Source organism: Notolepis coatsorum (genome assembly GCF_963971535.1).
Source record: "Notolepis coatsorum genome assembly, chromosome: 16".
Taxonomy (NCBI): Eukaryota; Metazoa; Chordata; class Actinopteri; order Aulopiformes; family Paralepididae; genus Notolepis; species Notolepis coatsorum.
In genome coordinates, this window is record NC_140180.1 from 29,543,901 (window position 1) to 29,571,133 (window position 27,233).

Genomic DNA, 27,233 nt, shown 5'->3' on the forward strand with positions numbered 1-27,233 from the left:
GCTGAGAGGCTGCTGGGTGCTGAGAGGCTGCTGGGTGCTGAGAGAGGCTGCTGGGTGCTGAGAGGCTGCTGGGTGCTGAGAGGCTGATGAAGCAGCAGTGCAGTGGGGGAAAAATTATATTAACCTGTTATGTCGTAATACTTTTTTGGGGTGGTTCCAAGGTTAATTAAAGGGGAACTATTTTACTATTTCTTTCACTATTTGGGCACTTTTACACAATTCCTGTGAGTCTATGAAACACCTCTGTAATATTTTTAATTTTTTTATTCATTGTTTTGTATTTCTAATCAAGTCCTCAAAAACAGCATTTTTCTACCTCAAGATCTCGAGCTGTTTTGAGCCTGGGCTCCAACCACTGTGTGCAGCTCATCATGTACCTCATGCCATTATCATGCAGCGGTGTCTCTCTGACATCACAAATCATCACATTTTCAGATGACTCAGTTCAGTGAGGGTGAATATTGTGAGGGGAGAATTGGAAGAATGCGCCAATATGAGAATTAGAGACATAGATCATATTAATATAAGTTCACATAGCTAGGAAACAATGCTAAACACTCAAAAAGGCCATTTATAAGATAGTTCCCCTTTAAGGTGGCTGTCAAGGTCAAAGTCAGCAGTAGGTGCCACATACAACTGCCATACACCATTGTAAAGCTGGGACACTAAGGGATCATTTTACATCAACATTGTATGTCAATATTTTATTCATATTAATACGCAATAAACATTGTGTTTTGAATATCGTCTACTCAAATAATTAAACATCTGAGTGTATAGAGGCTTGGGACATTATATATATGCCGGATAGCCATTGCCATGCTCAATTATGTCTCATAAGTTGCTGCAGCAATTTTGGGTTGATAAATTTTTTTACATATATTTGGTGCAAAATATATCCCTCCAACATACCACATTAAGACATCAAGACCTTGGAGAACACAATTGAAACATAAGTGATTTGTTATCAAAAACGGACATTTGGAGATTTCTGTAAGAAATACATTTCTCTGTGATTGGATGGCGAGCACGTCTCTTCTGAAAATGGCTCAAAAACCAACCTTACTATCAAGGAAAGCAATACATCATCTGAATGCCCTAGGCCTTTATGGACATAGAGTTGCATGAGGCTGAGATTATCCTTGTGGTCATAACAGGTTATTTTATACAGTGAGGTCAATTTTAGACAAATGGTCTCACTACAATGAAATGGCTACTATGGGGATGAACATGAACACATATGAATACACTGTGTGCTTATTGGATCCACAAGATAATTCCAAGACTGTTTAAGGACCACAGTATGCAGAAATACACAAATGTACCATTTAAAAAAATAGGCTAAAATAACACATTTGTACCCCATGCAACAAACTGCATGGTTTTTGCCCAAAATTTTATGAAATTAGCATAAAGATGGGCATGTGGGTACCCATGAGTCTCCCCCACATGGGTACCCAGTACCCACATGCCCAACTTTATGCTAGAACCCATCGATATTCAGAAATCTTGACATGTAAATGGCCATGCATTATTTCCCCCTTGCAAAATTCGGAGCATTATTTAGCCCCCTTCCCAACTGATTAATTAGGTCGTCTATGCTTCATATGATACACTACCTAGCTTAAAAAGGAGGGTGCTTGAGCCAGTGAAAGTCGGCTAATCAAATATTCAGCATTATAGCACTGGAAGCTAACAATGCACAAGGGCAGAACCCATTTTTCACAATATCTTTATATCTTTAATTTGGGAGGAACTCATCCAGATCGAGGCCCAATGAATTTAAATCGAATTAATTAAGCACAAATCTCACAATATATAAAGTAAAGTAAAGTAAAGTGAAGTTAAGAAGTGAAGTGAAGTGAAGTGAAGTGAAGTGAAGTGAAGTAAAATAAAGTAAAGTAAAGTGAAGTGAAGTTAAGTTAAGTTAAGTTAAGTTAAGTTAAGTTAAGTTAAGTTATGTTAAGTTTGATTGATTGATTGATTGATTGATTGATTGATTGATTGATTGATTGATTGATTGACAACTTTATTAACAGATTGCAGAATGGGTACAATACAGTACAGCTTAATACAACAACTGCTAAGAGGATGAAGACCAGAAAATACTTTCGTCTTGTTTACATAGGGGTCCTCCATTTTAAGTTAAGTTAAGTTAAGTTAAGTTAAGTTAAGTTAAGTTAAGTTTAGTTACGTTACATTACGTTACATTACGTTACGTTAAGTTAAGTTAAGTGATTCCTTCCCATTTGACCCATCCTAAGCACTAGCAGTGGGCAGTGTTCAGCCACAGACAGGCGCCTGGGGATCAACTCCAGTCTAGTCTGCTCTCCTTAACTGAACTTTGGCACAGAAGGAAGAGGAAAGACTGTGGCTCCACTGAGGCCCAGGCACCGCTCCAAACAAAACCTTCTATGGTGAATGTTGCCTATTCCTGCAAGAATCCAAACAGGAACAGGCCGGCCAAGGCCACGCGGGCAAAGGGAGTGGGCCAGAAAGGAAATGACTAAGAGGACAAGACTCAGGGCAGAGTGTGGTGTGGGTAGACTGTCCAGGCCCGGTCCAAAGCGTGGGCAGACTGTCCAGGCCTGATCCCAAGCGTCACTGATGCCACAAGAGTTTTTCCTGTTTTCCCCATGCACTTGTTTTGGGGATTATACAAAAAGTGTTGCTCCATGAAGTTAAGATAAGATAAGATATTTAAAATTATATAAAAAAATAAGCATAAACAGTGTAAACAATATAATTAACTCTGAATATCAGAATATCAAAGGTACAGATGAGGGTCTATATGCTAGCTGTATGCCATGTATATCAGTTATATTACACATTATGGGCAATAAAGAATTAGAATCTAAATACTATGAATATAGGAATCCACATTGCATAGTATATTCATTCGTAGCCTGTTGCGCTCAGTCATAGAGTCACTCAAAACATGGAGAACAAACGTGACAAAATGGAAGAAAACTTCAAGTCATATCTCTTGACTCAATTCATACAGACATTGTTACAGATATCACTGTGCCTGCCAATCTGAAATGTATATACAAAATAGTAGTCTCTCTTGTTACAGTCTCTGTCCCACAGATGCAGCCATTATGGAACTTAAATTAGCCCCTTGCCACGTGGGAATGAACAATATCAGTTTCGAATGTTGCTGCATTTTCAGCGGCCCTACAGTACAGACGTAAATAAATACCGAACTGTGATACTCTTAAGTGACAAGTTACTGAAATATCCCACCTTGTGCTGCCAACTCACAAAAATGACTCACACAAATGTTGAAATGATTAAGGAGATGAACTTGGTGACTTCACTGAACTGTTACAGTAATTCTGTGAAATGTGGAGAGTGACACCAGGGGTTATAAGAGCTACTTTGCTGCCCTCTAGTGTTTAAAAGGGAACATGTCACACATTTCAAGGAGCGTTCGATATAGAGTTATTATACAGGGTGTGTAGGCCTGGCTTAGTGGCTATGGGTTATCTCCGTCCCTTCGGACCATTAATTGTTTTCACGTGAGTTCACGGCACACCTATATTTTCCAAACTCCTTCTGAAATCTTTTAGCGGATGTTGATGTTTTGACACCTAGCTCTGTGGGGTCGGTAATGACATTAAAGATCTGTGATCCAAACGCAAACACCTAAAATAACAAACAGAGACATGTTTTATTTTCCAGTTGATTGTATTTACTGTATCTTGTGGCTGTAACACCATTGTTTAAATAAATACTGTTCTAAATACTATCTATATTCCAGTTAGTACTAGTACAATTAAGGAAAGTTCAAAATGGTCAGTGGTGAAAGAAGTACACAGTTCCTTTACTTAAGTAAAATTAGAAATATCCAGATAAAAGAGTACTCTGGTGAAAGTCAGTAAAAGTAATCCATTCAAATTATCTTAAAAGTAGAGAAGTATATACTATTGAAGTAAGTATCTAAAGTAAAAGTATGCATTCTACATGATGTTTGTGTATTCCAGTGCATTCAACCTCAATCCATAAGGTTATATTAAAGTGGTATGTGGTCCAGTTATGCCACTCTGATTAAAGGTTATATGTTAAAGTGGTATGTGGTCCAATTATGCTGCTCTTATAATCTTCATAAATATTTGCCACGTTTTCTATGCTAAATCTTTTTCTTCAAAGTAACTAGTAACTGATGGGTTCAGATAAATGTAATTAAGTCAAAAGTACAGGTTGCAGTCTGCACCATTTACAGTATCAACTATGACTGATGTTGAACCTGGACTGCTACATACCCAACGTGTAATACTGTTGTATATTTCATTTAATTTCAAACCTTTCCAAAGGTCCCCCTCATTTACAGTCATGTCGAGTGTATACAGAGTTAAGAAAAAAAGGCATATAAAATCACACAGAATATAAAATCATAACATGAATAACAATCAATTAAAACATGTACAACTTGATTGACAAAGGTTGAGGGATGTCCGATATTATCGGCTGACCGATATTATCGGCCGATATCGGCAGTAAAATGTGATATCGGAAAATATCGGTATCGTTTTTTTTTTTTTTTTGTTGTACATTTATTTAACCTTTATTTACCCAGGCAAGCAAGTAAGAACCAATTCTTATTTTATTTATTGTCAAAAGTATGCATGTTGGTTTAATTCAACAACAAGAGATATGTAATGTTAGTTTTTCCTTTTTTAATGATCATATTTTGCACAGATAATGCTTACATTTAGAAAGCCTTTTGAATGCATCCAGTGAAATTATTAGTTACCAGAAATTATTACGTTTTTTTGGGGGGAAACCCTGCATATATCGGTATCAGTTGATATCGGTATCGGAAATTTAGAGTTGGACAATATCGGAATATCGGTATCGGTAAAAAAGCAAATATCGAGCATCCCCCACAAGGTTTTAAACTCTGCAACAGAGGGGAGAATCTCAAGCTAAAGGAACACGCCAACATTTTGGGAAATTAGCTTAGAAAGTTTAAGTTTAAGTTTATTTGGATCCCCATTAGCCACAGCAGTGCTGGGGCTATTCTTCCTGGGGTCCATACGTAAAATACAGGAAGATAGAGGAAACTGGTATCTATCTTCTTGTCTCTCTCTGGAGAAGACGATAAGCTAATTTCCCCAAATGTTGGCGTGTTCCTTTAATAATAATAATAATAATAATAATAATAATAATAATAATAATAATAATAATAATAATAATAATAATAATAATAATAATAATAATAATAATAATAATAATAATAATAATAATAATAATAACAATAGATTTCATTTATATAGCACACTTTAAACTCAGTGAGCTATCAAGGTGCTCCACAGCAGAAGGAAAATAAAATAAAAGTTTTAAAACAAGAAAACATTCAAATGAATAAAATAAAAAGATAAGAATAAAAAGGTTTAAAACATAAAAACATTTAAAATGAATAAAATTAAATAAAACAAAATAAAAAACAAAACACAGGAGCAGATAAAAAAAAACAGGCCCTATTGGAAGGCAGAGTCAAATAATATATATTTTTTTATAACTCTTTATTTTTGTTCATTTTCTTATTTTTTCTTTCCAAATTCACATTTTTACATAATTTTCACATAGACATTCTCCATTTCCTTTTCACATTCACTTTTACACATTTTCAGTTAGAAACTTTTCTTTTGCAGTATGGTTTCCCGTGTTTGCATTGATGTCTTACCCATTTATTCCAGGATTCATTAACTTTTACGTTAGTTCACAACCACCACCACAGGACAGACAAGACTCACAGCCAGGACAGGACAGTGTTGTATGGTGGGGGGGTAGAGAGCTGTATTTGCTCTTGGTATATGTCAGGTCTATTTTGCATGGCAGTCTTTAACCGTCTGACGGCTCATATGTTGTCCATTTCGACCAGTGTCTGTCATACAGTATGTCTCGGCCTTCATTCTCAGCAGGAATGTCATTTTTTCCATTTCCAATTGTCATTTGCCAATGTCCACCCGGAGCCTATTTTCTGAAAATCCACCTAAAATATATACCTAGGTAAATGGAATATTGCTCCACTTCTACAAGGTCCATTTGCATATTCTTGGTATCTAGGGACATCTATGGACCTCAGTGAATGTATTCACAGTGTCAGAAATATTGCGTCTATTACTAGGCTTGCTTAAATTGTGATGAAACAAAGGAGAATATGAATTATGATTTTTCTTTGCATCTTTGACAGTGAATAACACCATGCTAATAATGACCAAACATTAAAAAGTGACATTCAGTACCTTCTTGAGATCATGTGTACAAGAAATCTAAGGAAATGGATAAAGGGAAGATGATTAAACAGAAGGTTCTGTAGATACTGTACTGAATTCTCCCATCCGGACCAATGCAATTTGAAATATTATTATAGAATATACAATAGCAGGCTTATAAATGACCTTATTATAGCCAATTCGCACATTTATATATATATATATATACATATATTATCTTTAAAATGCCCGAGTTAAATTTAGACCCGAGATTTAGAACAGATAAGGAAATCTACTGTAATGTACAGTAGCTTTTTTATTTTGATCAGGGTGGCACCATTTTTAAACAATTTTCAAATCTAATTGTTGCTGAATGCTAACAACAGGGAAGAGAAACTAACTGCGTTTTCAAATTTGTCAAAAACGTTACCTTTTGTGGTAGAATTATCCCGAATAATAACAGCAGCGGCAGGCGGCAGCGGCAGAGCGGCAGCGGCGCGCAGGTTACCGCACGCAATCCCCCCTGTTTTAACATTGACGGTTAGCTGAACTCGTTCGCCAGCTTGCTGTGGAGCCTGCGGTCCAGTTGGTGACAAGTTCGAATCACTTCAATTTTTTTTCTCTTTTTTTTTACGTTTCATTAATTTATCGCCTCTCTATATAAACGTCTTTCTTTCGCCGGTTAAGTTTAGGCATTCTTTCGGAGTTGGTTAAGGTTAGGGTTAAGTTTAGGCATTCTTTCGGAGTTGGTTAAGGTTAGAGTTTGTCTTAGAGCATGGCAATATTTCTTTCGCCGGTTAAGTTTAGGCATTCTTTGGGAGTTGGTTATGGTTAGGGTTAAGTTTAGGCATTCTTTCGGAGTTGGTTAAGGTTAGGGTTAAGTTTAGGAATTCTTTCGGAGTTGGTTAAGGTTAGAGTTTGTCGCAGAGCATGGCAATAGAATGCCTGTTTTTCTTTCGCCGGAGCAGCAGCCTATTTCCGCTCTGCCTCTCTGCCGCGGTCACATGGGCGTCGTGGCCAATCAGAGAAACGCTGAACGCAAGTAGGTTGCCTTAAGTGTTCACGCCTCCCGGATTATACAGACATTCCAAAGAGGAAAATCTATCTATATATCACTTTAACCTATTCCTAAACTAACGTATTGATGATAATATACATTCTAAATGCTGTTGTGACATGTTCATGATGTTTATACTTGAATACGTTTGAAATTAAAATCGCTAGTTTTATAGAACAGTCCAGAAATATTGATTTATGACCATTATGTCATTTGCGGTCCGCCGACGGACCGCACGGGCGGAAGAGGATTGCTCAAAAGACATGAAGTTATGGTTCTCTAAAAGTGTACATATGGCTGTTATACCTCTATCTCTCCACCCGTCAAAAGTGGCGTCCAGTAATCCCGGGCCAAAACCGGGGGTCTGGGAAGGCCAAATCAGAAGTCTACTGTCTTCTTTTGATTTGTATTTCCTGACCACCTCATTCCAAACCACCAGTGTGTGGTCCACTATTGAATTATTTCCCTGTTGTGTGTTCTTTCCCCGCCAATCTGGCCTGAGGTTGGACACATCCTAGGTGTGTTTCTATGTCCTTCCACCAGGCCCTGTATGCTCTTGAGCACCAGTAAACGGCGTATCTCAGCTGGGCTGCATACTAGTTAGTATTCCTTTAGATTAGGTAGTGTCAGGCCTCCTCCCTCTTATTCAATTAGCAATGTTTTGAATTTCACCCTAGGTCTGCCCCCTGCCCATATGAACCTAGAGATCTGTTTGTCCCATGCTATGAATTGGGAGTCGGGGACCTTGACCGGTAGTGAGAGGAAGAGATACAACAGCCTTGGCAGAATATTCATTTTGGTCACTTCTATTCTGGTACTGAAAATTAAATCCATCATGAGTGTAGCCCATCTCGACCAATCCTTCTGTAATTTATCAAGTTCAAGTTCAAGTTCTTTAATAGTTGTCATACAGAAGTACAGAATACTTTCATACAAAATGCTTCTTACTGTTACGCTCCAGAGACTGTGCTAGACAAGATAGTATCAAATAACATAATAACATAATAGCATGAATTTAGAAGAAGAAAATGAGGTCACAGTGTTCGGTATAGACATATGTACAATGTTCTGAGTTACCATATAATATACAATACACAATACTATGCAGTGTACTAATGTACAGTACTATCTAGTGCAAAGCAGAAATGGGATGAGGTACAATTTACAGTAAGGTGTACGAGTTGTAGTGCAATCCTTCATCCATAAATATAAAGTGTGGGGAGTGGGTGCTACAGTGTGTTTGTTTAAAGTGGGTGTGTGCTATAAGTGTGTGGAGTGGGTGCTACAGTGTGTTTGTTTAAAGTGAGTGTGTGCGTGTGGATGTGTGTGCTATGTGCGTTTGGTGGTTGTTGTTGTGTAGTGTTCATTCATTGTTCGTTTAGCAGCCTGATGGCCTGGGGATAGAAGCTTCTTCTGAGTCTTTCTGTGCTCGCCTTGAGACTCCTGTATCGCTTGCCTGACCGCAGCAGTTCAAAGAGGCAGTTGTTCGGGTGACTGGAGTCTTTAATGATTCTCTTAGCCTTGCCCTTGCAACGCTTGTAGTAAATGTTCTGGAGGGTGGGGAGCCCCCCTCCAATTGTGCGTTCGGCTGAACGTGTCACTCTTTGTAGTCTGCTTTGGTCTTGTGCAGTGCTATTCCCAAACCAGGAGGTGATGTTGCCGGTCAAGATGCTCTCTATTGTACATGAGTAGAAGTTCTTAAGGATCTTCTGGCTGACTTGGAACTTCCTTAGGCGCCTGAGGAAGTAGAGGCGTTGTCGTGCCTTCTTCACAACACTGTTAATGTGTGTGGTCCATGTCAAGTCCTCGGATATGTAGGCTCCGAGGTACTTAAAGCTGTTGACTCTCTCAACCGGTGCCCCGTCGATGCTGAGGGGGCTGTAGTCCTTGACCCCCGACCTCCTGAAGTCCACAATCATCTCCTTTGTTTTGCTGACGTTCAGGGAGAGGCTGTTTTCCTGGCACCATCCCGCCAGGACCTTGACCTCTTCCAGGTAGGCCCTCTCGTCGTTGGCAGAGATCAGGCCCACCACCACTGTGTCGTCAGCAAATTTGACGATTGTATTGCTACTCCGCTGAGCCACACAGTCGTGTGTGTACAGGGAGTAGAGGAGGGGACTCAGAACACAGCCCTGGGGGGCCCCTATGTTGAGGGTGATGGATGAGGAGGTGCAGTTGCCTGCTCTCACCACCTGGGGTCTGCCAGTCAGGAAGTCCAAGACCCACTGGCAGAGGTCATAGCCCAAGCCCAGGTCCCTGAGCTTGGCTATGAGTATGGAGGGGACTATGGTATTGAATGCCGAGCTGTAGTCGATGAATAGCATTCTCACAGCATTCTCACTGCCTTCCTGATATTCACTTTTTTAAAGGTCCGCCTCACCTCATGCTCTGTTACCCTGAACACTGCGCCTCCATCAGCAGCCGACCCCCCCCCCCCCCCATTGCCGAGGCTTGTGAGCTGGTGTTGTTATTACCAGCATCAAACCTCGCATAGAAGGTATTGAGGTCATTTGCTAAGGAGATGTCACTGTTCAGTTTGAGGGAGGCGCCTTTGTAGTCTGTCATCGTTTTGAGCCCCTGCCACATAGCTCTAGAGTCAGCTTGTTCAAACTGGAGTTCAATTTTATTCCTGTAGCGTCGTTTGGCCTCTGACACTGTCCTCCTTACGTTGTATCGCGCCACCTTGTGGTCATTCATGTTGCCTGCCTCTAGGCCGTCGTTGTATGCTTTGGTGCGCTCTCTCAGAGCTTCACGGACGGATTTGTCTACCCAGGGTTTTTGATTTGGGTAAACTTTCATTTTGGTAGTGGGGATTGTTTCTTTCACCCTAGTACAAACATAGTCCAGCACTGTCTCCGTGTAGGCATTAATGTTATCTGTGTCGCGGAACACAATCCAGTCTGTGTGGTGAAACACTGACCGGATCGTCTCCTCTGACGTCACATCCCATTTCTGCACCTCTCGCGAGACTACGGGAGTACTTTTAATTCTCTGTCTGTACTTTGGTGAAAGAAAAATGGATGCGTGATCTGACTTACCAAAGCCACTATCAGAATGAGCCTTGTAGCCACCTTTAAATTGCGTGTAACAGTGATCTAGGATGTTACCGCCTCTGGTGTTGCAAGTCACATGCTGATAGAAGTCAGGCAATACCTTTCTCAGATTGGCGCTATTGAAATCTCCCAGAACTAAAATGGCGGCGTTAACATTCGCCACTTGGATTCTATTTACCTCGTCGTGTAGTCTGGAGAGCGCAACCTTGTTGCTGGCTTGCGGTGGAATATACACTCCGACCAGGACGATCGCCGTTAACTCCCTCGGGAGGAAGAAAGGACGACACTTGATGGTTATATATTCCAGTTCTGGGGAGCAGTGGTTGGATAATTCCTTCACGTTAGTTGGGTCGCTCCAATTTTTGTTAAACATGAAGGCAATACCTCCTCCACGTTGTTTACCGGACTCTGCTGATGTCCGATCCTTGCGATGGATAAAGAAGTGATCAGCCGGTTGAATTGCGTGGTCTGGGACGTCCGGCGTCAACCACGTCTCGGTGAAGCAGAGGACGTTGCAGTCCCTAACATCTCTTTGATATTGAATCCTTGCTCGGATGTCATCCAGTTTATTGTCAATTGATTGTACATTGGCTAGCAATATACTGGGCAGTGGTGTACGGTGGCGTCTGGATCTCAGCCTGTTACGGATCCCAGCCCTCTTCCCTCGCCGTCTGGTTCCTCTGTTCCTGGGGTCTAGGAACAAAGGATCTGGTCCTGATCTCCGGAGAATTTCTTCAGGCCATTGATGCGGTTCGGAAAGCTGATCCAGTGAGTAATCCAGTTGATAAGTTTCCCGTAATCCAATGTCTATGAGTGACTGACGGTCATATACATTAAATACACCAACAGTTGGTACGAACAAAACTCTAAAAACTATAAATATTAACAAAAGTAAACACAGTCTCGACGGAGCGAACAGAGAGGCAGCCGGTCGGAGCAGCGCCATCATCATCATCATTAATCTTATTGTAATTAGCCGCTTCTAATTTGCACATATCCTTGGTGATAATCACTCCCAGGTAAGTCATTCATTCAGCTTCCCAATTCAGTTTGTATTCATTCCTCATTCCATTACTGGGTGAGAAGTTGTAGGTGATAATCTGGGTTTTCGCGACATTCAGCTTGTATCCTGACATCCAGCCATAATCATTCAGTATGGTCATTAACGTGGGGAAGGTCAGGTTTGGGTTTTGGAGGTATATTATAATATCATCCGCGAAGAGGCCTATCTTGTGGTCCCCCCTTGCTATTCTAACACCCTTAATTTCTTTACTTTCTCTAATGGCTTGGGCTAATGGTTCTACGAAAATCATGAAGAGGGCGGGGCTTGCACAACATCCCTGGCGCGTCCCTCTGAACAGTTTGAATCTGTCTGACAAGCTACCGTTGATCTTTACTCTGGCATTTGGATTGTCGTATAGGGCTCTTATACAGCTGATGAATTGATCGTCAAATCCAAATCTTTCCAATACCCTAAATAGGAAGGACCATCTGACCCTGTCAAAGGCCTTTTCCGCGTCTAAACTTACCAAGGCTGCTGGGAGTTGTTGTTTTTCCACCTGTTCTATCACATGTAAAGTGCGTCTAACATTGTCCTGTGTCTGTCTGCCTATTATAAACCCTGTTTGGTCCTCGTGAATCAGGTCAGGGAGGACACCCTCCATTCTCCTAGTTAGTATGGATGTGAACAGCTTGTAATCCCCATTTAACATCGATATGGGACGATATGATTCGCAATGTGCTTTATTCTTCCCTTCTTTTGGTATAACTGATATCACCGCCTCTTTCCAGGATGGGGGGGGGGGCTCTGCCTTTTCAAGTGTCCAGTTAAAATAATCTAGCATTACCGGGGCCAGGTCTTCCTTAATGATTTTGTACCACTCGTTTGGGAACCTGTCACTCCCTGGAGTTTTGTTTGCTTTCAGTCTTCCAATGGCTATGTCTAGTTCTTCCTTTGTGATGGGGGAAATCAGGGCTTTGTTCTCTATTTTCCCTATACTCGGGAGATCCAAGGATGATAAAAACTGTACAATTTTCTCCTCGTTTTCCATCTCGGGTTGTGAGTATAACTTTTCATAGTATTCTTTGAATATTCGTTGAATTTCTTCCGGTTCATAATCATAAGTCGCTTCTCTTGACTGGGGTTCCCTAATCTTGTGGATAAAGTGTCTACTCTGCTGGGCCCTGAGTCATTTTGCTAAGATCTTGGTTGCCCTTGGGCCTGATTCATAGAAGGTTTGTTTTGTGTATCTTACATTTTTCTTTAGCTCTCCTTTTCCCATCTCTTCGAGCTGTGATTTGATCCCCTGCACCTGTTCCCTGTTACCCCCCCCCCCCTCCCCTCCCTGCACCTGTAGCTCGAGTTTTCTCAGGTGTCTCTGTAATTGAACATATTTCATTTGCCTATACTTATTCAAGTGTGCAGTTTTTGAGATTAGGTATCCCCTCATAATTGCCTTGATTGTGTCCCATAGGATGGTCGGTTTCACTGGGCTGTCCACGTTATTTTTAATAGATTCGGTTATCTCCTTCCTGATCTGATTCACGAGGTCCTCCCCATTCAGAATCCCCAAGTTCAGCCTCCAGAGTGTGTCTCGTTGTCTGTTGTTCAAGTGTATGGTCAGATATATCATATTATGGTCTGAGATATCTGCCGTTCCTATCGTGCAACTCACCACCCTGTGTCTCTCTCTTTTATCTATTAAAAAGAAGAAGAAGTCTAGCCTAGAGTGTACCTTGTGTGTTGCAGAGTAATGAGTATAATCCTTTTCTCCTGCGTTTAAGCTTCTCCATATCTCCATCATCCCCGTTTCCTTGATACAAATATTTAAGTCCTTTGATCTCTGAGAGTTGTGCCTGGATTTACTTGTTGTGTCTAGTGAATAGTTCAGTATAGTATTCCAGTCCCCTGCACATATCAGTATCCCTTCCGCCTCTGAGGCTATTGTGTCAAAAAGAGTTTGAAAAATCTTCTGTCGCTCTGTGGAGGAGTGTATGTGTTCACTAGGGTTATCATTACATTGTCTATTTTACATTTAACTATGTAAATGTACCTCCCTTCTCTATCCTTTTTCTCCTTTATCAGTTCAAACTTGAGAGAGTTTGAAATCAGGGTTGCCACTCCCCTCTTCCTATTATTCTTGCAAGAACTAAAAAATTAATTTCGATATCCAAACTTTTTCAACTTTTCATGTTCTATTTTTGACATGTGTGTTTCTTGTAGGAAGATCACTTGTGTCTTCTCTCTTTTGATTTTCGTCATAATTCTACTTCTCTTAACTGGGTGACTAAGCCTGTTGACGTTTAAAGACGCCATTTTCAAGTTATGGTTTTTCCGACAATAATTTTCCAGTTCTTGCATACATTAGCAGCTCCCCTTACCATACATTTTCTCCCGACATTAAACATAATAACATTTAGCACACTTAGTGACCTCCAAAAGAGGGGGGAACACCCACTCCTCTTCGGTATTTATCCCGTCGGTAAGTGCGAGGGAGAGCCCCTCGTAGGGAGAGGGCCCTTCGCTAAGGGTGTGAGACAAGGTGACCAACTGAAACCCCTCCATCCCTTAAATCCAACGTTAACCACTAAAGAAAACGTAAGCTAATAAAAAATACCTCACTATTCCCGGGCGCTTATTTGAACATTACCACGGCCATCATGGCCGTTCCGAAGGATTCTACTCATTGTTATTTACGATGCATGTATTCGCTGAGCTTCTCTCTCGCCCTCAGTGCTGCTACTTGACCCCTCTGCCTGCCTGGTGTTGGTGCCGGTGTCTGGTCCCGCTTTCCTCGCCTCCGCGTTCCCTCTCCTCCATCTCTCTCCTTTTCCCCTTCCATTTCTTCCACCGTGATGCCTCGCCTCTTCAGCTCGCTGTGCGCCTCGGTTGCGCTCGTGTAGATCTTGACTCCGGTGTCCCAGTGGATCCTCATGCTGGAGTGTGGAGTCTGGAAGCGGATTCCTTTTATCTTTAGTCCTTTTTTTATACAGTTGTACTCCCTCCGTTTCTTCGCAATTTCAGTTGCATAGTCATGGTCGAAATAGATTGTCTTGTTGCCCATTTGTATCTTTCCCTTCTTCCATGCTTCTCTCAACACCAGCTCCTTGGTCAGGTATTCCTGGAAGATAACGATAATGTGTCTCGGCGTGGCGCCTTCTGGCGGTCTCGTGGCCTGTGCACGGTGGGCCCCTTCAGCTTGAATTCTATGTCCGGTGGGAGCGATAACTCGTTTTTGAGAAACTGTTCGATACATTTTGGAACCGAGTCCCCCTCTTTTCCCTCTTCCATCCCGAATATGTGGATGTTGTTCTTCCTCGCCCTGGATTCCAGGTCAACTAACCTGTATTGTGCGACTCGGTGTTGCTCTAGACTCGCTCTGAGTGCGTCCGACACCTCCGTTATCCAGTCCTCCATTTTCTCCACTCGGCTCTCCACCTCCTCCACTCGTTGATTTAGGCTCTGTATCTCAGATGCGATAGTATCGAGCTTATCCTTTATGTCTTCGCTAACTCTTCTGAGCTCTTCTTTTAAGTCGTTTTCAGTTCTTTTATCGCTTCAACTATGCCCACCTGGTCCATGCTCGGCTCGTGTCCTGACTGCACGCTGGCGGCCTTCCGGTTGTTTAAGCTAGCGGGAGCGTTAGCTTCGGTGTCGGGTCCTTTTGTCGTCTCGTTTTCCGAATTATTGAATGTTTTTTTCCTTTTTTCCTTCCCTTTCTTTCTCCCACTCATCTACCTTTCTGTCTTGGTTGAATGTTTTCTTTGCATTCTTAAGTGCTTGAAATTCACTTCGCCCGGGAGCTCGGCTTCTTATGCGTCTGTGCCCTCTGCTGGCATACCGGAAGTCATCCAAATAAATGGGTTTTAAGGCTGGCCTTGAAGGCAGCAATGGAGACTGAGGCCTTGATGGACCCTGGCAGCTGATTCCACAGGCAGTGTGGAAAAAGCACGGTGCCCCATGGTTGACAGCCTAGTGCGTGAGATGGCGAGGAGGTTTTGGCTGCCAGACCTGAGTGACCTGGATGCAGGTTGAGGGGAGAGGGGGTCCTGGAGATACAGTAGGTCGGGCCGGAGTGGTTTATGGCCTTATAGACCAGCAGGACTGTTGGAGTTCATTCCATGAGCTAGAGGGCATCATAGCCAAATGTAGATTTACCCTGTTCCGAGCAAACTGAGGGGACCACCTTAAGGACCAGCCAGTCACTAGAACGGATTTCATAGGTACCCAAATTCCATTCCAATAATGATGTAATATAAGGAGGTAGCTTACCAATAAGGGCCTTAAAAATGAACAAATACCAGTGTTTGTTGCGCCGCTCTATCAGCGAGGACCAGCCAACTTTCTCTTAACTCATTCAGCGCTGGTCCTATATGACCAAATTAGGGCTAGCACGCCAGCGCTTTAATCAATGGGAGGACGGGGAAATTTGCGAGTGCTTAAAATATATCTTAAATTATGGTGCGGCTACTAACAACGTCCTCCGGATCATCACTGGATGCCTGAAGGCTACACCCGTCTTCCTGCTGCCAGTCCTTGCAGGAATCGCACCAACTGGCCTACGGCGAGAGGCTGCCACTCTCGCCCTAGCAAGGAAGGCAGTGAAGCATGACTGGCACATCCTACACAACACCACAACAACAACAGCACCTATGAGCAGACTCAAGTCCCGCCACCCCTACAACAAGGTGGCACAAGAGATGCTCCGTTCCACCACTGAGGACCTATCCAGAAATGGATGGCTGACGGCAGCCTGGAAGAGAGAGTGGGAGAGTGCTGGGCCAACCCGTATCCACCACTACATCTGGGATCCAGGAGATGGCGCCACAGGAGACGATCTTCCACGCCGGCAATGGGTTCTGCTGAACCGTTTAAGATCTGGGGTTGGTCGCTTTAAAGCATCATTAAAGAAGTGGGGCCTGGCAGACAGCGCTGCATGTGAGTGTGGAGACCCTGAGCAGACTGTTGACCACATCCTGACCATCTGCCCCCTATACAACCTCGGAAGCCAGCCTCTTTGATGTGGGACCAGAGTTAAGGGCATGGCTACAAGATACGGAGTTGGACCTCTGACGTTACACGAAAGAAGAAGAAGATAGCCCTTTAGTGGAATTTTTCGGCTGATTTATGAATCGTTTTCAAATAAACGCTAGATTATCAATAGTATATGTGTCCTTATGCACGATACAAAAGCGGGCTGAAAAATCGCTTATCCGTGCCTTGCTCAGCGTCAACGGCACGCACACACACACAGACATGTTGTGATCGCTATGAAAAAAACATCTGATTAACCCAAGATGGTAACATAGAGTCCTTACCTCACATCAGATGTTCTGCAAAAAGATTAATCCAATTCCTGATCGCCATTCCAAATATCGATCGCGTCCATTGATCCAACGTTATGGTCCAAAACACATAATCCACGCTGTTCCCAGTCCCCCCAGTCAACGTGGTACAACGATACTGCATGCCCGAGACTGGACCCGAGACCCGGGCCGGACTTTTTTTCTTGATGCACATCCCCAGCCAATCCAATCCAATGATGTGCAATACCATCCGGGAGATGATAGGCGGCGGTATTTGCCCTTTTGCGAGCTCAAACCCATTCCCAATGATAACATCAGGTTGGATGGATGAAATGGATTAGATACCACTAAAATAAATAACGATTAAAACCCGACTATCGTCGTGATTGGCTCCCAAGCGTCGTCGAGTTAACCCGACTATCATCGTGACTGGCGTCCAATGAGTTAAAGGACACAGTGATGAGTGTCGACTCGTATCTATCATTAGTGATGAATCTGAGGGCAGAGTGATAGACACAGTCCAAGAATTTAAGGGTTGAGGCCGCAGCATGCCTATAGATTACACCCCCATAGTCTAGGACTGATAAGAAAACTGCTTCGACAACTCTCTTCCTACAGTACGAATCAAAGGAAAGCTGGTTCTGTTTCTGTATAGGAAGCCAATGTTCCGCTTGTCACTTTTACTTTCACACAATCCTCACTGTCATAGTGTCACATTATATTCATCTCATTCCATTCTCCCATATATCACACGACTTGTGCAGTAGTATTGTTATATACACTCGTCACTTTACATTCACACACAAATCCTAATTTCCATACAGTATGTAGTGTTATATCTCTTGTGTTATTCCATGTTTATTTCCTTTTCTTTTTTCTATCTTATTTTATTCAACCTTTATATGACTAGTGCTCTAATGCGTCCAGTGCTCCTACTGCTGAGCTGACCCATTCCTCTCATCCAAAACATTTCCTTGTCACCATTGACCTTAACATACATATTATGACAAATACAATAAACTTGAACTTAAACAATAGTATTTTTCTATCAACCCAATTGTGTACACATTAATATGATACTGAAGCACAATGTGCACACAAAAAAAAGCTAAACATAACATGTGTGCAGTGTGCATAGTGCATATAGTTTAGCTTATCCTGTCATTCTTTACACTCTATGGAAAGTCCACTCTAGTCTCTAGTCCTGTCATATCCTGTTAAACACCAAGTCACATTTCTTGTACAGTATGGTAAGTAGGCCTACTCACCTGCAGTATAAAGATAACACTGATTGATTTTGACATCTTGCAAATGCTCTGGATGCATCTCATTGTCAGCGATTTACATTTGAATTCATACGGAAGTATCCACAAGGTATAAAAAAAAAAAACCCTAAGAAGTACTACTTTTTTCCCACTGAAGTTAACAGCATTAAGTCTACATTCAAACGAAATGCACACAAACTGCATGGTGTGCAGTTGCCTCTATATCTCTAGAGCAGTGATTATAGGGCTCCGGGGGGATCCCAGCAAAATAAAGAGAGGTTTAATTACACAAGCCTCTCAATAACAACTTAGCGAACAATGTTTGGAGATATGGAGAGAATCGGCTTTGTTCCATTCTCCCCGCTATTAAGCAGCATCGACCTTTATACCGTTCTGTATTCAATTAAAGATATGAGTTGCAACAGCGTGAAACAATGTACAGACAAAAGTAGTTCTGTCGGATCCCCCTGGTGCAAAAAAAAAATCTAAGAAGCCCTTTCTTTGTAAACTCGTTGAGTAAATATAAAACTGGTAAAATAGCTGGCTTATGTTTCAGCAGTACTCCCTATCTGCACTAAACCGTCTCAGTGATGGAGCATTTTGCACTTGTGGGATTGTTTCCATGACAACCGCCTTGGATGTGGTAAGCCGTGAACGCACGCACGCACGCACGCACGCACGCACGCACGCACGCACGCACGCACGCACACACACACACACATACACACACACACACACACACACACACACACACACACACACACACACACACACACACACACACACACACACACACACACACACACACACACACACACACACACACACACGCACACACACACACGCACACACGCACACGCACTGTCAAGACTTTTCCACTAGAAAACATCACTTGCTGTTAATCTGCACAGAAAACACTGACAATAAGCGAACATACAGTAAAGCACATCATATGGCAGTAACTATTGATTTAACTATTGATACAGTAGACTTCTAATGCACAAGACGTCCCAGACGCTGATCACATAATAATAATAATAATAATAATAATAATAATAATAATAATAATAATAATAATAATAATAATAATAATAATAATAATAATAATAATAATAATAATAATAATAATAATCTTCATTTATATAGCACCTTTCATACACGGAGTGCAACTCAAAGTGCTTAACAGAGACACGTCTTCTTTAAACAAGTCAAGAAGAAACAACACAATAAGTCAAGAAAAAACAAGAATACCATAAGGTCCAAAAAAATCCAAAAAAAACACTACAACATCAAGGGACAGCAATGTACCAAGCACTGGCTGGACGTGATATATACGCTGTATAGCTTCGTATGTGTAACGGTTGTGACATCGTCAACTTAAAGCTTTGAGTTTCGAACCCGTGGTCTGCCGCACCGCGGGTCGACAGCACAGACCACTATACCAAGAGGTGAATTCACTGCTTTGCAACGTGTCTATGTGTCTTTTAAAGGTGAGAGTGAGTTTAACCAATAGCACCGCTACTCGCCACAGTCACTTCACAACATCTGAAGTCCATCATGACTGCGCCTCACGGTACCATCCGTTACATATGGACATGTAAAGAAGAAGAAGCCTGGACCTAGATTACATTTCTCAAGTTTCAAGTTTCAAGTTTCTTTAATAGTTGTCATACAGAAGTACAGAATACTTTTGTACAAAATGCTTCTTACTGTTGCGCTCCAGAGACTGTGCAAGACAAGATAAGTATGAAATAAAAACATAGTAAAATTAGAAGTAAAAAAAGAGGTCACAGTGTTCAGTTTAGACATATGTACAATGTTCGATGCAGAATAGACGTAGTTACCATACAATATACAATACTGTGCAGTGTACTAATATACAATACTATATAGTGCAAGGCAGAAATGGAGAAATGGGACGAGGTGCAATTTAGGTACAATTCACAGTAGGTGTACGAGTTGTAGTGCAAATCCTTTATCAATAAATATAAAGTGTAAGTGTGTTTGTGTGATCTAAAGTGTGGAGAGTGGGTGCTGCAGTGTGTTGTTTGTTTGAGTGAGTGTGTGCGTGTGGGTGTGTGTGCTATTTCTTGCTTTTTCCCAATGAGCACTGGTGTTTCATTGAAATCCTGATGCACTCCATGTCCTACTTAGCATGGAATGGCCCACATGTGCGCCCTCTTGAGGACGATTTGCCCACCGGCACTTTGGCCACCTCTAGCAGCTCGGGTGTGCATTAATACAATATATAGATCGAATTAAAGCCCTATTTGTTGCCTGTCAATAAACGTCTCAGGTGACAAAATCCGTTCAGCGGTTCTCGAGTTACATGCCGATATGTCAGGCGTGCGCCGAAGTACACAGCAGACTTTTAATTTGTTCAAATACCACTCCCGACTCTCGAGCCTCTACCTCAAGTTCAAGTTTCAAGTTTCTTTATTAGTTGTCATACAAAAATACAGAATACTTTTATATGAAATGCTTTTTCCTGTTTTGCTCCTGGGAGTGTGTAGATAAAATAGAATAAAGTAAAATAGTATAAAATAGAAAGTCAAAAGTACGTAAACAAGTGTAAACAAAAGTGTTCATTATACACAATATACAATACAGAGTAGAATTTTTTTTAACTGAGTTACAATACAATATACAGTACAATGCAGAAATGGGATGAGGTACAACTTAGGGTAAGGTGCAATGAGGTCAATCATTTGGCAATCTCGAAAATTATTGTAACCAATGAGTAGGGTTTTCCAATGGTACCCCACATGGGAATGAGAGAATCAGGGATCTAGGTGAAAAGTCACGAGCCAAAACAGGAAGAGAATTCTCTGTCGAATGCATTGAAGTCTATGAGAAAATCGTTTTCTGAGCTCTCTCACCTTTTACCAAAATCGCTTCTAATCACTAATTTCTGAATGGATTTTTATGAAATTTGGACATGTACTACACAAGACTTCAGGCTATGGACCCAGTGTGTCTTCTCACCCATACCCATTTCTTTGGAAATACTACTTCTGGACTACTAACTACTACAGAAAAACGTGAGTAATACGTTTTTCTACAACTCAAGTTCAGACCTATGTTACTCTATTACATTATCACAAAAAGTGAATTTTCTTTATTGTATCATCTTTCAAAAGAGACCAGGCTCATGCATGTGCTATAAGTATAAAGTGTAGTATTTTGGTTTGCAAAAGAAGTATGCAGTCCTCAAAAACTAAAACTAAAATCGCCACTTTTGGGGGTGATTGTTAACACTTTGAGTGCCACGCTGGGTTTTCCTTTTTACCCCCTTGATGCCACCATCCACTTCAATGTTAACGTTAATATCGCCTAATCTATGTTTTAAATTATGGCTATGTGTCTAATCTGCCCGTCGCTTATCAAATACTATTTTCCAGTCAGTGCTGTCAAGGCAGATTGGTTTTTTATCGCTTCATTTCCGTTTCAGAGCATTTTGAAAAGCTCCCGTTTTGAAATAAAAAACAGTTCATTCTAGACCATTCTGTGATGATCGTCTTTTACTGGAATATTCCAGAACGTCGATATTCGTCGGCCTATTTATGAATTGTTTTCAAATAAACGCTAGATGATCAATATTATACGTGCACGCAAGCACATTCGCGCCGCGCACGGATAATCGGCGTGTTCATTTCCTCTTGGACTTTTCCAGTGAAACCGAAAGAGCCCATTTCACAAAATAGCCTATATCTTCATCAAAATTAGTCTGATTATCCTAACACTGATAACATAGATTCCTTACCTGACATCAGATGGTATCCAACTGGTATATTCCAATTCCTGATCACCATTCGAAAAAATCGATAAGTGTATGGATCCAACGTGTATACAGTGCAGTACATGATTCCGCTGGGCTGAGAGGCTCCAGAATGAACTGTGGTAACCCCGGCTGGATCAGTGGACTGGAAAATGTGGAGTACCGGATTTTTTTCCCCATCCATTTTCATTGAGTCCATTCCAAAATCCCTTATGTCATCTGGGAGACGATAGGGGGCGCTTTTTTCCACATATGATCGCCGGCGGTGCTCGGGTATACTCGGGTAGGCTCGCGTGATGCAATATGATTTCAGATCGCTAAAAAAAAAATCCGAGAAATCTCGTGAGTGGCTTTCAACATAACTATTGGAAACCCGAGATATCTCGTGTGTGGCAGTTAAAGTGTTAAGAGGGTAAAAGAACACGCCAACATTTTGGGAAAGTAGCTTATCATCCTCTCCAGAGAGAAAAAAAACCGCAACGAGAAACACTTTTTTAATCATACTGAATCTTTAAGACTTTTATGGAGTTTAGAATCTAAAAGTTAACAGAAGTTTGTCATTCTGCCAAAACCCCTAAAGGAAGACAGAATTTTGTCATTCTGCCAAACCCCTATAGGAAGACAGAAGTTTGTCATTCTGCCAAACCCCTATAGGAAGACAGAAGTTTCAAGCAATATTTTGTATTGCATAGTCTTCCTTATCTGCATACTTTGTCACAGCGCTGTGGCAGCTCATCTGTTTTTGATCCTTTTGGAAAATGGAGTAGATTTGCACTGGCTTGGCTTTTTCCTTTCAACCCTCTAGTCTAACACACACCAGACAACACTGTAGCTCTATGCTTCTTTATTTTAGTCCAACTAAAATGAGATTTAAATAACCATTCTTGTATACAGCACGGACACATGCCACTGACGTGCATTTCTTTTGCTTAATCTTTACATTTCCTACACCCAGAGACCCTTAGTTTGAAAATAAGTGTTTTCTTGAAACAGGACGATGTGAATATGTGAAAAAGGCTTTACTTTTGACAGTAAATAACGTTCAAATGACGGCGCAATAATCAGTGACATTATTATTATTAGTAGGAAATGGAAGATTTGTTTTACAGTTCCAGAAAGACGTCTCAGAGGTTCCATTATAACATGATTGTTGATCACCTTTTGAATGATCACATTCCCCTGATATAGTTGGACTCTAAGGGATTTCTAGCACAATTCTGTCACGTAACATGGATGAGAATGTCTTACGGTTCCATCATGTTCCGGACACAGACATGTACACCGCCATGTGTATCACTGGTTACATACAGGAGCACATTAAAGTGCTCCCCCTGCATCAGGAAGAGGCTTTATATTTTGCTCAGGGACCCATGACCTTCTGGTAACAAAACAATCTCTCCAACCACCAGGCCACCCTGCCTTCTCAGCAATAAAAAAAAAGCAAACTATTGCAATCAGCCAGAGATAGTCCCCCCGCTTTCGCACATTACAGTGATTGATGACGACAAGTCATGTGGGTACAATACTTGATGGTCGAAAATAATATGTGGATGTATGTAAACAAGCTCAAATTAAATGATTTGTGTGTGCTTGCACGCGTGCGTTTGACAGAGATTCTATCCCACAGGAAAATTCACAATTGGAATTTGTGTTATGGGATTGGAATGGTGCGGCAGTGGCTCGGGAGGTAGAGCAGCAAGACTTAACCCCCCTTATCCCCCTTAACCCCAGATGAGCAGGTTGGCACCTTGCGTGGCTGCCTCCGGCGTTGGCGTGTGAATGGGTAACGGGCAACAAATTGTAAAGCACTTTGGATAAAAGCGCTATATAAATGCAGTCCATTTACCAATTTGAATTTTCTTATGTGAATCCTGAATAAGGTTTATCTTTTTTATTAATTCAAGTTCACTTCACCGGGGAGAACCATCCACCCACGCGACCTTGGGATGGTTTTCTTCAGCGCCATGACCTGAGAGGTAATGAGACAGAACTCCCACTTAGCCCGGCTACTGTCAACCCAGACCTTTGCATAATATTGGTCATAACCCATTATTCAGAGGGCTTGACGTGAACGCATCTTTCTGGAGACTGAGAAACCGCTCTGCCTGCTCTCATGAATAGCAATTTTGGATTTGGCATGACCACTCAGGTTTGAGGCTGGATGAGGACGACCCGGTAGTGCTATTTGTACGCCCGTCCATAGCGGAAAATAAATGTGTGATTAACACATATATTTACCAATTACAATGACCTTCCAGGCCTAGAACACACGACACTCGTTTATGACGAGAGAGCACACTTCACCTTTAGGCTAGTGATGGAACCTCAGTCTGACACCGGCGATATGTCAGAGGGTGAAGATTCTGAAATAGAGGCCTGTGGAGCGGCAATTACACTTCACGCGACGCCCCGAGAAGACTTCATTACCGTCGGAATTATCACGCTACAGATTTCACGGCATCCGAGATGGAAAAAAGGTGCATTAAGGGAATTAAGACCGCCGGTAATTTACCTTGTCACTCAAACCTCTTTCATCACGTCTCCTCTCTCGCCGGCAGCCCCGCTTCCCTTGTGAGTGAAGAGGCAGGCTCTGATAAATGAGCTGAAATAACACTTGGACAGCACAAAGGCGATTGCAGGGGCCTCTCCCTCTTCCTTGGGGACCAGGGGGAATAATATAATATTACTGGAGTCTCTGGGAGGAGAGAGGGGAGAGAGAGAGAGAGAGAGAGAGAGAGAGAGAGAGAGAGAGAGAGAGAGAGAGAGAGAGAGAGAGAGAGAGAGAGAGAGAGAGAGAGAGAGAGAGAGAGAGAGAGAGAGAGAGAGAGAGAGAGAGAGAGAGAGAGAGAGAGAGAGAGAGAGAGAGAGAGAGTGACAGACAGACACACTCTGTGTGGTTTGGGTATTGAACATGACACCCAGGGGGACCGAATCCCAGGATTTGAGGCATGGGGACCATCCATCAAGCATGTGAACACGACGAGATGCTTACTCCACTATCTTCTGTGTTTGACACAGGGAACATGGTATCGTGAGCATTTACATACTCAAGACACCAGATAAATTGAGATTGTGTCAGTCGTCAAGGCAACAGGGAAATGCCACACAATGAGCACAATGGATATACCTTATAATGCAAACATATGTTTTTACTGCTCACAGGGCTCCCACTCTGGCCATGGAATCTCTGGAATATGGTGGGATTCTGAGAGGTGTTTTCCAGACAGGGAACGTCAGGTTATTTAATAACCCATAGCTGGCTTGCTAGCCAGACATCTCATGTTCCCCAAATCAATCAATCACACATCAAATATGCGTGGTAACATAGGTTTTCAGTGTTTCTTTTGTTTTTATTTTTACATTCCATCCCTATTTCACCTAGAGGTCGCTGTTTGACAGGATTGCAGATTCTACCTTTAAGTCTTTCATTGTGTGGCCCTGCAAGCGCCTAACACCCATGCATGGCAGCTGTGGCCATAGTTATGGGATGGTGTGGTATGTGGCCATGGTTATGGTCAGTGTTGGGCAAGTTACTTTTAAAAAGTAACTAGTTACAGTTACTAGTTACTTCTTCCAAAAAGTAACTAAATTACTTACTCAGTTACAAATTATAAAAGTAACTAGTTACTTCAGAAAGTAACTATTGCGTTACTTTCAATATATATATTTTTTTACATAAACAACATACACAAATCTAAACTGTTTTAATGTTGCTGTGGGACAAAGTGAGACTAGCCTCCAATCAAATGCCATGTATGTAGATATTATAATTACTATGTTTATATATTAGTGGATCATACAAATACAATAGATGTTTTGGAACTTTTGATATGTATTGCCCCTCAACAGGCCACAACTAATTAAATTATGCTTGTTAAGCACTATACCAAAAATAAATAACAAATATATACTGATTGATTGAACATTTTAATTAACAGATTGCAGAATGGGTACAATACAGTACGGCTCAATACACACAATTGTTAAGGGGATGCAGATCAGAGAAAGACTTTCGTCTTGTTTACATCAGGGTCCCCCATTTTCAATTCATGACATACACAACATACAGATATAAGCAGGGGCGGACCTTCCTACAGGCGATATAGGCGGTCGCCTAGAGCGCCACCCAGAGGGGGGCGCCAAAAAAAAAAAAGAACAAAAAAATTATTTTATTTTTTATTTTTTTTCCCGTGCAGTTTTGGCGCCCCCCTCTATATCGGCAACCATTATTTTTACATAAAAAAATTTCTAACATAAGGGAAAATGAGCCAAAAATGTAAAACGGTCGGTCGGTCTGAGCCTCAGCTTTAGGTGTTCACAGTCAGAACATGCTAGAGCGCTGTGCATTGATGGGTATCGGTCAAGTGTTTATAGAATTGAGCGTTGAGGAAAGAAAGACTAACGTTAGAGAACTATGAAGAGGCAAAAGCCATAAAAAAAATAAAAAAAAAAACTACAAAAAAAAATAAAAAAATTACAAAATAAAAAAATAAAAAAAAAATGGGGGGGGGGGGGGGGGGGGGGGGCGGCAGTGGTGAATCTCGCCTAGGGCGCCAAATGTGCTAGGTCCGCCCCTGGATATAAGAATCTAATCGAATCATTCTAAACCAATCTAATCATGACATTTAAGACATGCATGACATACAGATATATATCTCTGCGCACCAGACTGTGCTATTAAACCAGGAAGTGCAGCACTATGTTGAGCCCATAGTATATATCTATGGTTGAGCCTGTCAGCAGTAGAGCCACTACTGCCCTGCGCTGCAACACAAGAGTGAACCGCTGTCTCACGCTGACTGCTCACTTATTATGTTGTTCCGTTGGATTCGTTTAGATTATTTGTACCTACACAGACCTGCGGTATCCTCTGACTGATTCGCTTTGTTGTGGCTCAGACTCTCGATGCGTTAGACCCGCCCACTCTACCTTTGATTGGCTTACCATGACATTTTACTCAGCCTCAGCCAATCGTCAGCATGTATGCTTGGCTCGCGCACTGCCCACTAAACAAGGAAGAACATATTATTGCCTCTCGGAGCAGAGATCTGTCTGATGAAAGAAACAGGTTCATTCATAGTAACGCGCCACATTTTTTGCAGTAACGCTAATGCGTTATTAAGATTGGAAGAGTAATCCGTTAGATTACTCGTTACTGAAAAAACTAATGCCGTTAGTAACGCCATTACTTTAGCGCCGTTATTCCCATCACTGGTTATGGTATGGTGTGGTATGTGGCATAGTTATGGTATGGTGTGGTACAGTATGTGGCCATAGTTATATATCATACTTGGCCAATGAGATATCCTCTTATCTCCACGCACCTAGCGTGCACGCGAAACAAACAAATGCACCGACTTGCACGTGACCAAGCCACTCCCATGCGTCTCCCTATATGTTACGCTGTTACGCTAGGTCACGCTCCACCTTCCTCATTTCGTTTCCAACGCGGAAGTAGCAGTGCACTCCGTGAACTAGTTGTTATGAAAACGTAGGGAGAAATTACACAATGTTGAGTATTCGCCAGATGTTCACCAGCCCCCGGAACCTTCT